Here is a 14,674-nt window from a genome sequence, read left to right as displayed (position 1 = left end):
GGTTGAAGGTTCACTTAGAAAGATATTGTGAATGAAGGAAAAGGCCTCTTCTATGAGGCAAATTACCGCCTCTCCATTTATTGTTTTTTTTTTAGCCATTATGCTTTTTTTTGCATGTCATTATGGTTGAGTTGTTATGGCTTCACTGGTGACTTGTATATTGAATATTGTTTTATGTCAAGGTGCTGAAACCAAAATGAACTGTTAAGGCTAGACTCTTTGGGGCGGATATGCTGTGAAAAGTCGACAAATTTTTCCCGGTGGCTTTTACTCTGCACGTGGTATCAGCTCAGCACAGTCACTGCTACGTCGTGTGCAAAGCAAGCACGCCGTAGGGCGAAGTTCATCAGTTATTTGTCGCATAATTCGCATCTCATCTCAACCTTTAGGTTGAGATGAAATGATCTCAACCTTTAGGCTTTGAGATCTGGGCACCTTTTTACTTTGGGCTTTTATTTTGGTAAATGTTTTCTTTCTGGAGAAAGATACAGTGCACAATACAATTAGTGCACATGAGCCATTGTCACTTTTTTTAGATTTTATTAATTTAAGTAAGTGTCATATACCATATTTTACTGCCTACAATGGTACCATGCATACATACATTCCACTAGGCTAGTGGTTTTGAAAGCTGTCGTTTGGGAAAAGTGAGAAGGAATGGTACGTGATTATGTGTTCAGACTGTGTTGGGATCTGTGTGTCAGTGGCGTCACAAGGGGGGTGCGGACCGCCCCGGGTGCAGCGCTCCGTGGTGGGGGGGGGGGGGGGGAGGGGGGGAAGGCGGGCAACGAGTGGAGGGGGGGGAGGGGTGTGTAGCAGCGGGCCACTGCCCCGGGTGCCGCTGACCCTAGTGACGCCACTGCTGTGTGCCACATATTTTGATATTCTTGGACCTTGTAAAAGCTTCCATGTGTGACTTTTTTTTTTGTTTTTGTGTGATAATGTTCATGCCTTGGAAAGCTTCAACAGTTTCTTAAAAGGTAAAAGTATAAAATGCATAATTCCCCCTAATTACATGCAGGGATGCTGACAACTATCTATTACAAGAAACAATCTCATACTTAAGGTATTTTTCCTTGTGACCTAAAAAGGCCTCCAGGAAATGGATGTGCACCTCCTGCATGCATAAGACATTCATGTCCCGCTTGTGCACAGTTTAAAATGACAACTGGCTTCTTTAGTGTAAAAGCTGCTATAATTAAAAAAAACACTAACACCCCTCAAATTTTTTGTTTTGTTTTGTTGTTGGGTGATTTATTATGGTGTCGGAAGATTACCCAATAAGTATTTTGCTACAGCGTCACATATATTTTTAATAAAGTAAAAAGATGCAACTGCTCGAAACCGAAATCGAAACTGGAGTGGAGAGGAAGAAGAAATATAGAGGAGGAGAGTGTTGCAAAAAGTCACGTGGCTGTGCAACTTTTTTTTTCCAATCAACGTACTTGCAGTTTTTTAAAAACCACAAAAGATGGGTACTATCATATTTTTTTTCTATTTTTAATATTGAGTGTGGGCCTTCAATTGGCTCACGATTTTTATTATCTTTGACCTGGGAAAAGAGAGTGAGCGTGATTCAAACTGGCCAGCTCTCAGTTGGCCAGTTTGAAATGAAACGAAAACGAATTTCGAGCTGCAGATTGTGTTCTGGGTAGTTGGGCTCTCATGTGTCATGTACAAAATAAATACCCTGTCAGTGTCCCCTTGAAATCACTTTATCCTGTGAAAATGGCACCATTGACTTCCTTGCTTGCTAGACAGACACAATCAGATACATACATACAGACGACCAAACCTTGTGAGGCGACTGGCTGATCGGTGTTTAATGCATGGCAATCGCCGTTCCATTTAAATTTTTGAAGCTTCGAATGGGTAGTCCTGAACGAGTTGCACCAAGATCGCTGTTGAGCTTCATAGTACTGAAAGCGTTGCTCGTCAATATAAGCGACTGTCGACGTGCGTGCAATTCACTTATCAATCATGCTTATCTCCACAGATCTCTTAAAACGGTATTGTTGTTGTTTCATGTTTAAATGCGTAAAAATAATTTTTCAATGCCGCCAAGCACCAGCGCCGCACGTGGTGGCGTTGCGAAGGTGTGCTCTTGTTTTGCCAGTGTGTAGATAACAAATCGGTATTCAAGAAACGTCTCCATAAAGGTACCCGTGATAAGCTCACCAAGAATGGAGGGGTCCAAAGCGCAACTGCTCATTCCATTAACCAAAATGGCGACCATACGGGGAGCTTGGAGCTACTCTCCCAGGATCGAGTGACATTAGCTATGGTCACTGGCGGTTTGAAAACAGCAGGGAAGATCTTTAATTGTTCTGCGTCCGGTGCGAGGTGGACACCTTGGATAACGCTTGGGCTTCCCGTGGGTCTCGAGCGTACAGGAAGCAAGCCAAAGCATGGTGGAAGGCAACGAGCATGTGCTGGAGGCAATGTGCTCCAAAGAGAGCCCTGCTGTTCTCATCTTGTCAGCGACCTTACATACATTTCTATCTCTGTGCATAACACTGATGTATGGGACTAATGTCAGGATGCCACCTATTTTTGTTTTCGCATGCTTGTCAGCCAATTGGTGAGTGGCGCCAGTGTTTGCAAGCAGTGCACTCATCAGTGTTTGGAAAAATGATTGTACCGTAACTTTTATTACGATGTACGGTACTAAACGATGGTGTTGGCAGGCTTTATGGCCTAGTGCTACAATATACAGGGAATTTCCAAGAAACAAGAGCCGTGTTTTTCAATCCGGGTAAATAAACTATGCATCGCAGAAAGCTCTTAACTCCGTGAGAATGTGACATTGCCGTTTGGGATAGAATGTGAAAACTTGAGAACATGAAGTTACCAATTCTTCTCAAGATAATTGAGAAAAACAAAATTTCTTTGTGAGCAGACGTCCACCTAAGCCTAATATCGCTAAAACAAAAAACTGACACTGTGGGAGCTTGTAGCATTACATATTTCAGTGAAAAAAACTCATCAGAAAAGAGGATATTGTTTTCTTTTTTTCTGACAAGTTTTTTTACTGAAATAGATACTGCAGGGCATCCACAGTGTCATTTTTTTGTTTTTACAATGTTAGGCTTAGTTGGACGTAGGCTTATTGAAAAATTTTGTTTTTCTCAATTATCTTTTGATCCAGGTGACGTCATGTTTGCAAACTTTCGCGTTTTTTCCAATTGCTAGCGTCACATTATCACAAAGTTTGAGCTTTCTGCGATGCTTAGTTTATTTACCCGAGCCGAAAAACAAGGTTCTCGTTTCTCGGGAACTCTTTGTATAATGCGAGTTCTTCAGAACTGTGCTAGGGGTCCATAAGAACGTCTCACCAGGGTGACAGACAACAAGCACTACGTACAGAAACGAGCGTGAGCCAAGGCATCACCAGCTGGCCATAAAGGAACATGCTTGTATACAAGTCGTACCCGAAGGCTGCCAATTTGATTTTGTTGGTGGACAAGACTCGGTGTTCATCCCTCTTCATTCCAGTTCTGTACTCCATCTCACAGACATCTGCAGTGCTGAAAAAGTCGCTGTCGCATGCGCATGGCTTCGGCAAGCGTCTTCTGTGTGTGAGTCACCCTTGAAACGAAAGCGTCCAGCTGAGCTGGGCTTACGTGCTTGTGCCCTTGTCTGCACTACAGACATTTGTGAGATAGAAGGGAGTTTTAGGATAAGGGGCCCCTATGCTATGGGTCCCACGAGCAGGTTGGGGCATTCCACAGAACATGTGCAGAATGTCTACGCATACAATGCTATAACAAGTGTTGGGGCCTCCTATTCTAGAACTCTCCAGAGTCTAATGACAACATTGCAAATGATTTACCCTCTTGTATTTGAGGGTAATACTGGTATGATTGATTGTTGTGTACCCCCAATTTTCCCAATCTGAGCGCAAACTGCACCAACTGAGGACTGCATGCACGAACGGGTAGCTTTGGCTGGTGCCCCCGATGCCCTACCGTTCGTAGGAGTGTATGGTGGGTGACCTGCAGCATCGGCCTGGCACGGCTGGCTTTGGACTTTGAGGATTCAGGGGAGGAAAGGGCCTATTGTGAAATGGTTGTCTTATGTTGCTGCATTTGTTTTCGTGACTTTAAATGACGAAGAGGAACTGGAATATCTAGTCGGACATTTATGCTTCAGTGCCTTTTTTTTTATATTTGAAATAATGATGACACACTCTGCGGAATTTGACCAATAAATTCGAAAGCACAAAATATATGCACGGGTATTTCGAGTTATTAAATTGCCCGCTAACGTGATGCCATCTCACATTTAGAAAAGTGCAGTATCCAGTTACATTTGCATAAAAGAAAAAAAGGGGGGGGGGGTGCTTAGGATTATTATAATGTACTCTAGAGCTTCAACTGCCACTACAGAGCCGTGTAGTTCAAACTAATCGAACTCGAACCTCGACCGGTTCGCAACACCCCTGGGGCCTAATCTCGTCAAAGACAAAGTTGGAGCCGAACGTTGGCGGAGCGTGCCAATTGGACGTTGGCGACGCAAACTCGAAGCCATTGTCGTGATTGTCCGATTGGTGCGCTCCCTCAACTTCGGCCTCAACTTTGTGTATGACGAGTTTTCATTTCATTTCATTTCATTTTATTATACCTCAAAGGCACTTCTACCGAAGTGCATTACATGAGGGGGGATAAGAATACAAACTCACATAAAAACAAACAAAAGCAAAAGTAGATTCACAAACAAATACAAATAGTAATATTTGCCGAAAAATGGCTAGGGTTAAATCGCCTCTAGTCTAAAGAGTGCAAGAAAAAGAAAATTTGATGATGATGATAGCAAATTGCAGCAACCCCACAAGTAATGCTATCAACGCGCGTGCGACAGAGGCTGTTCGCTCTCGACGGCAGCATAGGGTGACCACCCCTCCCGCGACTCACGGGACTGTCCCGAATTCAGGGCATGTGTCCCGCGTCCCGCAAGAAATTCTCAACTCTTCAAAATGTCCCGCATTTCATACTGTAGTAAAATTCATTCTGCAAATCGTGGTGCTGCCGAAAAAGGGGGCACGAGGAAGCACGGAGATTGCTGTTGATCGTGTGAATCGTTATGGTACACCATTTCCTATCCAAGCATTGCGAAAAGCAACCGTCGTTCTTGCAGGAGCTCCGACGCGCATGCTCCGTTGTGCCTCTTCCTTGGTGGCAAAATATTCCAAGAAAAATTGCTCAGCACAAGTTTCAATATAAAATATTGTAATTATTTTGAAATCGCTGTGTCAATGCGAAAGGGTTAATGTGGAAATTTCTTTTAGTGAAGGCAGCCATACAAGGCAAAAAGCCTGCAACTCGCAACGGTCGAAAAAGAATATACAGTAAAACCTCGTTATAACAAAGTTGAAGGAGCGGTCGTAATTATTTCGTTATAACCATTAGTTCGTTATAGCCAATGTCCATTTCTTCCCACTATTAGCAAGCAAGGGGAATTATGATTGCTTCGTTATATCCATTAGTTTGTTGTATCCCATTTTGTTATAACGAGGTTTTACTGTAATGTTAAAATTTTGTGCAGGACCATGTTGATAAAAGTAAGCATTGACAGGAAACAATAACCCGAAAAAGATTTACTGTTTCTTATTTCCATTTGATGCTTTGAGTTCTGCCACAGTCGATTTTTGTTTTCAACACGGCACACATTTGGCATAAAAAATAGATCACTGGGAGTGAGAATTGATTGAGCTTAATTGCTGCAATACAGTTAGCAGGTGTATAAACAGCACATGATATTAAATGTGTTAACAGTGAAGAAACCCTTCAGCAGAGCGAGAAGACAAGGACATTAGGGGACTGGGCCCGAGCGCGAGCTACATTTTTCTGTCGGCGATTTCCGTTTGGAACTGGGAAGTGTGAGTAACGTAATTGCTGGTGATTAAAGTAGTGTTTTTTCTTGTAGTCATCAACGCTTTGGCTCAATGGTTTCGACATTTTGGTGCCGAAACCCGGGGGCAGGACTGTTTGATGGGCCAGATGAGAAGGTGTCGCAAGCGTTGATGTAACGAGGCTACAGGACAAGATACCATCCAGCTCGAGAACGCAAGGGACCATAATGACGCTGCCATGGATAGGCTGAAACAAGTGAAAAGCCCTGCGTTCACAGGTAACAAAGCTGCTGACGGAAATTGATACAGCTACCCAAACCGAAGTGCCGATTGAGGAAGAGCTCAACGTCTTACTGACTCGTCTCAATGCGCTACATGGTCAGCTTACCGAAACGGACTCTGCCCTCGAACCATTTTTGGTAGTGAGTGACATCGAACAAGAGTATGCTCGGACCGTTGAGTACAGCGATCGTATCGTCACCTACTCGGCAAGACTGACCTTCAAGGTGCGGACCCTACACGAAAGAGCGAGTACAAGCTGTCAAGAAATCGCAACAAACCACCGTAGTCCCACTTTGTCAGTCAAGGTCAAGCTACCAAAACTTGAACTCTTGAAATTCAGCGGACAACGTCAACAATGGCAGCCCTTCTGGGAGCAGTTCTAGCAGGTCATCCATGGTAACCCAGAACTGTCATCAGCCGAGAAGTTCCACTGCCTCAGATCGGCGTTGTCGGGAGAGGCTGCTGCAGCGATTGCCGGATTGCTACCAACGGCCAGCTGTTATAAAGATGCGCGGGAGATCATAAAGTCCCGTTACGGCGACGAGGCGCTGCTAGTAGATGACCACATGATGAAACTAGCAGAACGGCAGCCAGTTCGGGCATCGCAAGACGTCCGAGGACTACGACGACTACACAATGACCTCCAAGCTCATATAAGAAGACTCAAGTCTCTAGGGGTTAACGAAGATTCTTATTCGACTCTTCCTTGCCCCCTTGTACTTCGGGTGATTCCAGAAGATCTTGTGCTAACCTTCAACAGAAATGTCGTTCAGAAGAAAGAACAGCGTCACCCGGAAGATATGGCTGTAAACGCGGCTGGCGAAGGAAACCAACACGCTCTAGAACAGTCCCAGCTAAAGCAACTACCATCACTTATGCTATTTCTGAGAATTGAAGTTGAAAGTAGAGAAAGAGCGACAGTCACAAAAAAAACAGAATCAGGAGGCATAAGAAGTAAAGCAGGAAAAGAGTGGAGTAGCATCTCGTGCAGCAAAGCACAATTCAAAACCATAGACAAAAAGAACGGCCGCGACACTTCTACAGAAGAGTGACAAGCTGAGCTGTGTTTTCTGCAAGTCAGCAGACCACGAGACAGAGCTGTGCACGACAACGATAGGTCTTCCTGAGAAGAGGAAGATTTTAACGAGCTCGGGAAGATGCTTCACGTGCACGGAGAAAAACCACCTGGCCAAACAATGCAGGAAAAAGATTTCTTGCTCCAACTGCCAAGGTCGACACTCATCAGTCATGTGTGACCCAACGTTCTTGTCAAGCTCAAGTGACGACAAAGGCAGACAAGAGGAAAAACTGACCTCTGCTGGTCCAGTGGCCCTGCAATCCATGACTAAAGACGGGGTCAACGAAACCGTCCTCCTACAAACAGCGACAGTGTGGAGCGTGGGACTAAAACGGCGCATCCTTGTAAGAGTGCTATTCGACGGCAGAAGTCAGAGGTCTTTTGTCACAGAACTACTGTCACGAAAGCTCAGATGCAAGTACCTGGGAAACGGAAGACTGGTGGTAGGAGCATTTGGCGACCACACGACAGAACAAAACATTCGCAGGGTTCTTGTGACTCTTGAAAATCAGAGAGGTGAAGTTTTTTTGTCTGGAAGCACTTGAGACAAGCCGTATTTGTGGTCAACGATTGCCCTATCCAAGAGAAGAATTGCGTCGCCAACTAAAAAAAATGGGATACACGGCCGCGGACTTCAGCGAAGCTGAGGAACCCAACGGCGTGGACATACTGATTGGAGGCGATTGCTATTGTAACTTTGTCACAGTCCAAGTTAGGAGACTCGACGGAAAACTTCGAGCAATCAAGACGTCGCTTGGCTGGACCGTACACGGTCCAACAGAACTTTCCGCATCTGTCATCGAGAGCTCACAGATGGTCATTCTCAACGCAACGACAAACAACATGGATGAATCTGAAATCATGCCAAGGTTTTGGGACCTTGAATCGATTGGTTAACCGACGAACCTCATCCAGAGACGGAACCCGTGATCGCGTCCTACGAAGAAACAGTTAAGAGGATTGGTCTTCAGTACGAGGTGGCCCTTCCGTGGAAACCCGTAGTGAATTTAGACGATAACAAACCAGTTGCGGAGAGGAGGCTTCAGCAGCTAACATGGAAGTTAACTCGGAACCCTAAGTTGATGAGGGGCTATGACGCCGCGATCCGGAAGTACACCGAAGGTAGAATTGCAGAACAAGTGTCAGATGGATACTGGACTGGATACTCGGAAGTTCTACATGCCGCACCAATCAGTTTGTCGTGAAAGGAGCACCATCATTAAATTGCGAGTGGTATTTGACGCTTCTTCCCATAACAAAAGCTCGAAGTCGTTGAACGACTGTTTGGAAAGTGGCCCCAACCTGAACCCGGATATTGTTGCGTTGCTTCTGAGCTTCAGAAGACATTGTATCGCGCTTGTGGCCGACATCGAGAAGGCGTTTCTTCAGATAAGTATACAAGAAGATGATCGCGATGCGTTACGCTTCCTGTGGTATGAAACTACGCCACAGGTCGGAAGACCACTTCCTCCAATTCTCATCTGGAGGATGACGAGAGTTCCTTTTGAAACTACATCGAGCCCATTTTTCTTGTCTGCGACGATAAAACATCACCTGGTCACAATGAAGAACGAGTATCCAGACACCGCGGTGCTGCTGCAAGATTTCATTTACGTGGATGACAAGAAGCCACTAAGATCTTTAAGGAATCGACAGCAATTTTTGAGCAAGCGTCAATGAAGCTGCACAAGTGGGTGTCTAACTCGAAAACTCTCTTAAATGAGGTCGACTCGAATCACCACGAGGAACAGCTATTGGGGCAGGTTGCGGGAGTTTTCAAAGTGCTGGGACTAACGTGGAACGCTGCCACAGACCTCCCAACATTTGCACCAGACGATGTTCTGAACTTCGTGGAGAATCACTCGGACACAAGAAGGTTTGTCCTACAAACTACAGCCAGGCTCTACGATCCCCTAAGATTCATTGTGCCGTTTGTCGTGCGAGCAAAGATCCTATTTCAACAAATCTGGAAACAGAGGATGGAGTGGGACGACCTACTGCCTCTTGACCTGCGCAGTGAATGGCACGACCTGCGCAGTGAATGGCACCGATGGTGTGTGGATCTTCCATTGCTATGTGACGTCATGGTGCCACGTTTCTACAGACAGGGAATAGAGGGAGCAACGATCAAGACAAACCTGCACATCTTTGCCGATGCAAGTCCTCAGGCGTATGGAGCCGTAGCATACGTAACTATGACGAATGATTCCGGCACCACGACATCCACGATACTGCTTTGCAAGGTCGAATGGCATCTCAAAAAGAACTTTCTGTAGCGAGGCTAGAACTTTTGGGATGTCTTTTGGCAACCAGACTAAGTGTCTACATTAAGACCAAGCTGCAGGAGAACATCCACGAAGTGCACTTGTGGACCGATGCAAAGATAGCTTTTCATTGGATCCTCGGACAAGCAAACGACTGGAAACAGTTTGTAAGAAATAGAGTCGTTGAAATCCAGTGAAACTCTGATCCTTGCTCTTGGAAACACTACCCAGGCAAAGAGAATCCAGCTGACCTGCTGACCAGAGCAATCACAGCCACGGGGCTGCTCGACAGTGAAGTATGGTGGAAAGGACCTAGCTGGTTAACAGTACGAGAGCGGTGGCCAGAGAAGTCTGAACTGCAAGAATTCAATATAGAAGAAACAGAGAAGAAAAAGGTGGCAGTGTTACCCACGGCAACAGCAGACCACACGATGGTTCTAGGAATTGAGCGGTTTAGCACAGCTATGCGACTTCGGCGAACAATGGTGTGGGTACTCCGCTTTATAATGAAGTCTAAAAGAATTAGCGCTCAAACTGGACCCTTAACCGCGGAAGAATTGAACAGAGCCGAAAGATATATAATAAAGAATGTACAATCTAGAGCCTTCGAACAGGAGATAAAGACTCTTCAAGACGTCAAGAAACTACCGCCAGATTCTCCTATAAGAGACATTTCTCTTCTTTTGGATAACGATGGAATACTTCAGGTAGAAGCAAGACTACAGTTCTCCGATAAATCCTTTGAAGAAAGGCATCCTGTTGTGCTGCCGAAAGACGACCATTTTTCAAAGTTGTTTACTAAAGCACATCGTAGACTATTGCACGCGGGAGTGTGTGACACACTCGTGCAATTGCGGGAGCGCTACTGGATCGTGAGAGCTCGGCAAATGATAAAAAAAGAAATCAAGAAATGCATTGCATGTCAACGGCTGAACGCCAGACCAATGTCAGAAGTGACGGCGCCCTTGCCCGCAGATTGTGTCACAGAAGCGGAAGCCTTTGAGGTCGTGGGTGTTGACTTTGCGGGACCCGTATGGGTCAGAGCGAGGAAAACAAAGAGGAAGGCATATCTCACGTTGTTCACGTGTGCAGTTACCAGGGCAGTGCACTTGGAAATGGTACCAGACATGACGGCAGAAACATTCCTGTGTGCGTTCCGACGATTTGTATCAAGAAGAGGCGTGCCAAGGGTGATCTACTCTGACAATGCGTTGGCATTTAAGAGAAGCTAGAAAGACTTAAGCGAGCTTTGGAATATTTTACGAGATGAAGAAGTGCGGAATTACTTCGCAAACAGCAGGATACAATGAAAGTTCATTGCAGAACGTGCCTTGTGGTGGGGCGGATTTTATGAGCGTTTGATCAGGTCTGTCAAGAACTCTTTGAAGAAAGCCATCGGACGACGAGTCCTGACAGAAGAAGAGTTAGTGACTCTCCTCACTGAGGTAGAAGCAATCATCAATTTTCGACCATTGACCTACGCGTACAGTGAAGCGCAAGAGCCTCAGCCACTATCACCGTCGCACTTCACGACAGGGAAAAGACTTACGTCGTTACCAAAACCGTCCGGTTCCGACTTGCAAAACGGAGACGCAGAATCGCTGCGAAGGCTTGGAAACTCGGAGAAGAAATTCCTGAAAGCGTTCTGGCAACGATGATCAAAGGAGTGACTAACGGAACTCCGATCACTGTACAAGACAAGAAGGTCAAACTGACATCTCAAAGTTGGGGACCTTCTTCACAAAAGCCAGCAACCACGCCAGCTCTGGAAGATGGGAGTTGTGAAAACATTGTTTTCCGGAAGAGACGAAAGAGTATGAGTCTGCGAGATCCGACTTCCCGCTGGTGCGGTTGTAAAACGACCAATACAACTTGTGTACGGGCTAGAAAGTGGCTAAAAAATGAACTTTGTTTCCTTTTGGTGGGTAGATGAAGAATGGGACCGGACATTTCATTGAACACCATTTCATTGAACGCCGTTTCATCGAATACCGTTTCATCGAACGTCATTTCATCGAACACCGTTTCATCGAAGCCGTTTTATCAAACGCCGTTTTATCGAACGCCGTTTTATCGAACGCCGTTTTATCGAACGCCGTCTTATCGAATGCCAGGGTGGCATTTCCGCCTCCTAAAGCTAGTCAGAGGTGCCCATCCCGGGTTCGGGAAGTTTTTGACTTGCATCGCCGCAGTAGATTAACTAACGGAAGACAAGCTTGAGGCGATGCTGAGTTCCCAAGAGCCTCCTCGCCAGAAGAAAGCCATAGCGGCAAGAAATGAGAAGATCCCCCTTTTTTATGAGAATCGACGGAGCATGGCTGTGGGGGACTTTTTGAGAGCAATAAACCTCTTGGCGAATATGTGCTGCCACCTAGACACGGGACTGGGTTCGGGGCTAAATGGCGAGAAAACAACGCGCGCGCAAGGCCTCTCCCACCCGTTCCACACCCAAAACGTCAGCTACATCCTGTTCACCCATTGAGGCGCTGTGACCTAGATACGGCTCCCCCAAACTCGCCTTTGTCTCCATCGTGCATAATCTTCCGCCCCGAAGTCGACACAACGAAACCATCTTCCCTCTCTGCTTGGGCGGAAGGAAGAGAGAGAGGGCACTGGAACCATTTACTCTCGAACCGATGCTTCTACAAAAGGTCCATTGCTTAGGCCCGCTTCAGATGGGGCAACTTTTCCAGCAATTTTGAGGTTGCTGGCGGGTTGTTCCCTAGCTTTCCCTAGATCGACGCGAATTGCTGAGATCCGGCTCGAACAAGCGAGCAACTCGGAGCAATTCGAAGACGGTTGAAGCGGCTGCAGCCAATCAGAGACGCAATATTTTCACGTGACACCCCTGTGGTGGTGATGATGACAGCTAAAGACTTAGTTCTGGTTTGGAATGGATCGTTTTCGGAAATAAACAGTTTCAGAAAAGTGAGTTCGTATTCTCAACGCCGTTCAAAGATATAAGAATGCGTTTTTACCGCGTAGCTGGACGTCTAAATAGTAAAAGAAGAATCAAATTTAATGATGATGATGGCAAGTCGGAGCAATTCGATTGCTGCGTGTGAACGCGGGCAGCCCGTGTTGCTGGAGTTGCGACGTCAAGTTGCTGGGCGAAATAGACTACTTCCATAAAGCCCTGCATGCAACACGGCGCGCGTTGCACTCTGGGAACTAGTTGGCCAGGGAGGAGGGTGGCATGGTTTCGGTTTCGATCGACACGTCGACAAGAGATTGTTTTCTGGTCCCGAGAGCGTCATTTGTGGTCTCTAAACTAAGCTAAATGGTCATACCTCGAAGCTTTAGCACAATCCAGAGACGTATAGCTTGTCTTAACACATGCTTGTCGTATTTTTGTACTTGAGCCCTCCTGTTAGCGTTCCAATCGAGGTATGTGGACGAGCCAGTGCTGGGAGTCTCGACGCTGCGAAGCTCGGGTGCTCGGGGATCTTGCTTGTGTACGAATCAACAAGCTGTAGCAACCAATAAGTATGCATACATCGAGCTCGCGCCTTTACATTAGTGTTGTTGATCAGGAAGTTTGCTTCGTGCGTTCATAGACGAAATATTACTTTTTGCAATTGCTGTTTTTCTTAATGTGCCTGAGTACGCGAGGTAGAACTCGGAGGTGCCATTGAAAAGCTCAATTTTAACACACTTATCTCTTATTTGTACTGACCCGCAGCACTGCACGAAGTGAAGTCCCTACCCACTTGCATTCCACTAATATTCGACATCGCGTATGCGCATGAAGTTATCCTGCAATCATATAGGCAAATTCGCGCATACAGGCCGTTTTAAGAATGCAAAAGTCGAGCACTTGTGTGAAGAATGTCGCACCGTTCGCCGGTAGTGCGTCAGACGGGCATGAACCCCTATATTGGGGTCATATCACAAGAGCGAATGACATTTTAGCGAACGGCAACATTTGAGCGAATGGTCGTTTTAGCGAATAACGGGGGCGCGCGTTAACCCATCCGTCGCGCTGCGCTTTACGCCGCTTCGCGGCGACAGTCTGCGGCAACTCATTACAAAAATATGAACTCATTTGGCCCACCCGAAAACGCCGCTTCGCGGCGTCCAACTATTCGCTAAAGTGTCGTTCGATGAAACGTGGGCGTTCGCTAAAACGTCATTCGATCAAGTGAGTGCCTCCCCCGGCGCACGGTGCGACATTCTTCAGACAAGTGCTCGAACGGATTCAAAGCGCATTTGACGACTGCTAATGGCCATAATATTTGTTATGTGTTTGCTTTCTTCCTGCCTGAGTATGCCGAGATAATTTCAGACACACCGTTCCCGGCACAGATCTCGGGCGTCAGTAAAAGCTCGTCCGAAAAGGCTTAGCGAGGAGTAGGGGACGCTTGTTAGGGCCTCCGTCGTAGCTAGCCGATCTCAGCGTTTGCGAAAAGTTAATCTTCTATCAGCATACAATTCTAGTGGGAGATATATGATGACACGAGGAAGACATCATAGTACCTTTTGTGCAGTAGTGAGGTCGAATTTATTGCGTTTCCTTAAAAGTTCATGCGTAAACGCTGGCCTCAACTTTGATACCCTGCGAGGATGCGGCTTGCTTTTCGCCCAATGAAGTAACGAGAAGCGGACATTTGGCAAACAAAATGCGTGTAAGGCTCCAGACGAACAAATTTCAGTTGTAGTTCTCTGGTACTAGACGGGATTACTGACATTGAGCTCAAAGATCCACTCGTGGGGTGAGGTGACTAAGCCACGACTTACTACGTTCGCGTACGCACGCACAATATCCAGTGTTTCGGGAACCAAGGAAAGTGCCCCGGTCTTCGTTTTGTATCGCTCGAGAATGAGTGTATTGTACCTTCGTGAAAAGTCAGGTAAACGAAAATGCAAGCAGCGCGTTCGGTCGCGGCGTGATAGCATGAGATGAAGCTGCTCAGTCGAAACAGAAACTGAGTGGCCAACTAGTTCCCAGAGTGCACTGCGTGGTATTTCGCCGCGATGGGGCGCGTCGGTTTTGGAAGAAGTCCATTGCCCTGTCTGAAGCGGGCCTTATCATTTGAAACGGTGAATGGCTGTCGCACGAACACATGAACCCCCGAAAGTTTTTAAACACAATTTGAAGTGACGTACTTACTTTTGATTTCATTGAATCTTAGAAGTAAAAAAAAAAAAAAAAAAAACAATGTTTTGTTGTGGTAGCTTTGGGCAATAAAAAAGTATCAA

Source organism: Ixodes scapularis, unplaced genomic scaffold, assembly GCF_016920785.2.
Source record: "Ixodes scapularis isolate PalLabHiFi unplaced genomic scaffold, ASM1692078v2 PGA_scaffold1__304_contigs__length_218370807, whole genome shotgun sequence".
NCBI classification, from domain to species: Eukaryota; Metazoa; Arthropoda; class Arachnida; order Ixodida; family Ixodidae; genus Ixodes; species Ixodes scapularis.
This window is presented reverse-complemented; position numbering follows the sequence as displayed.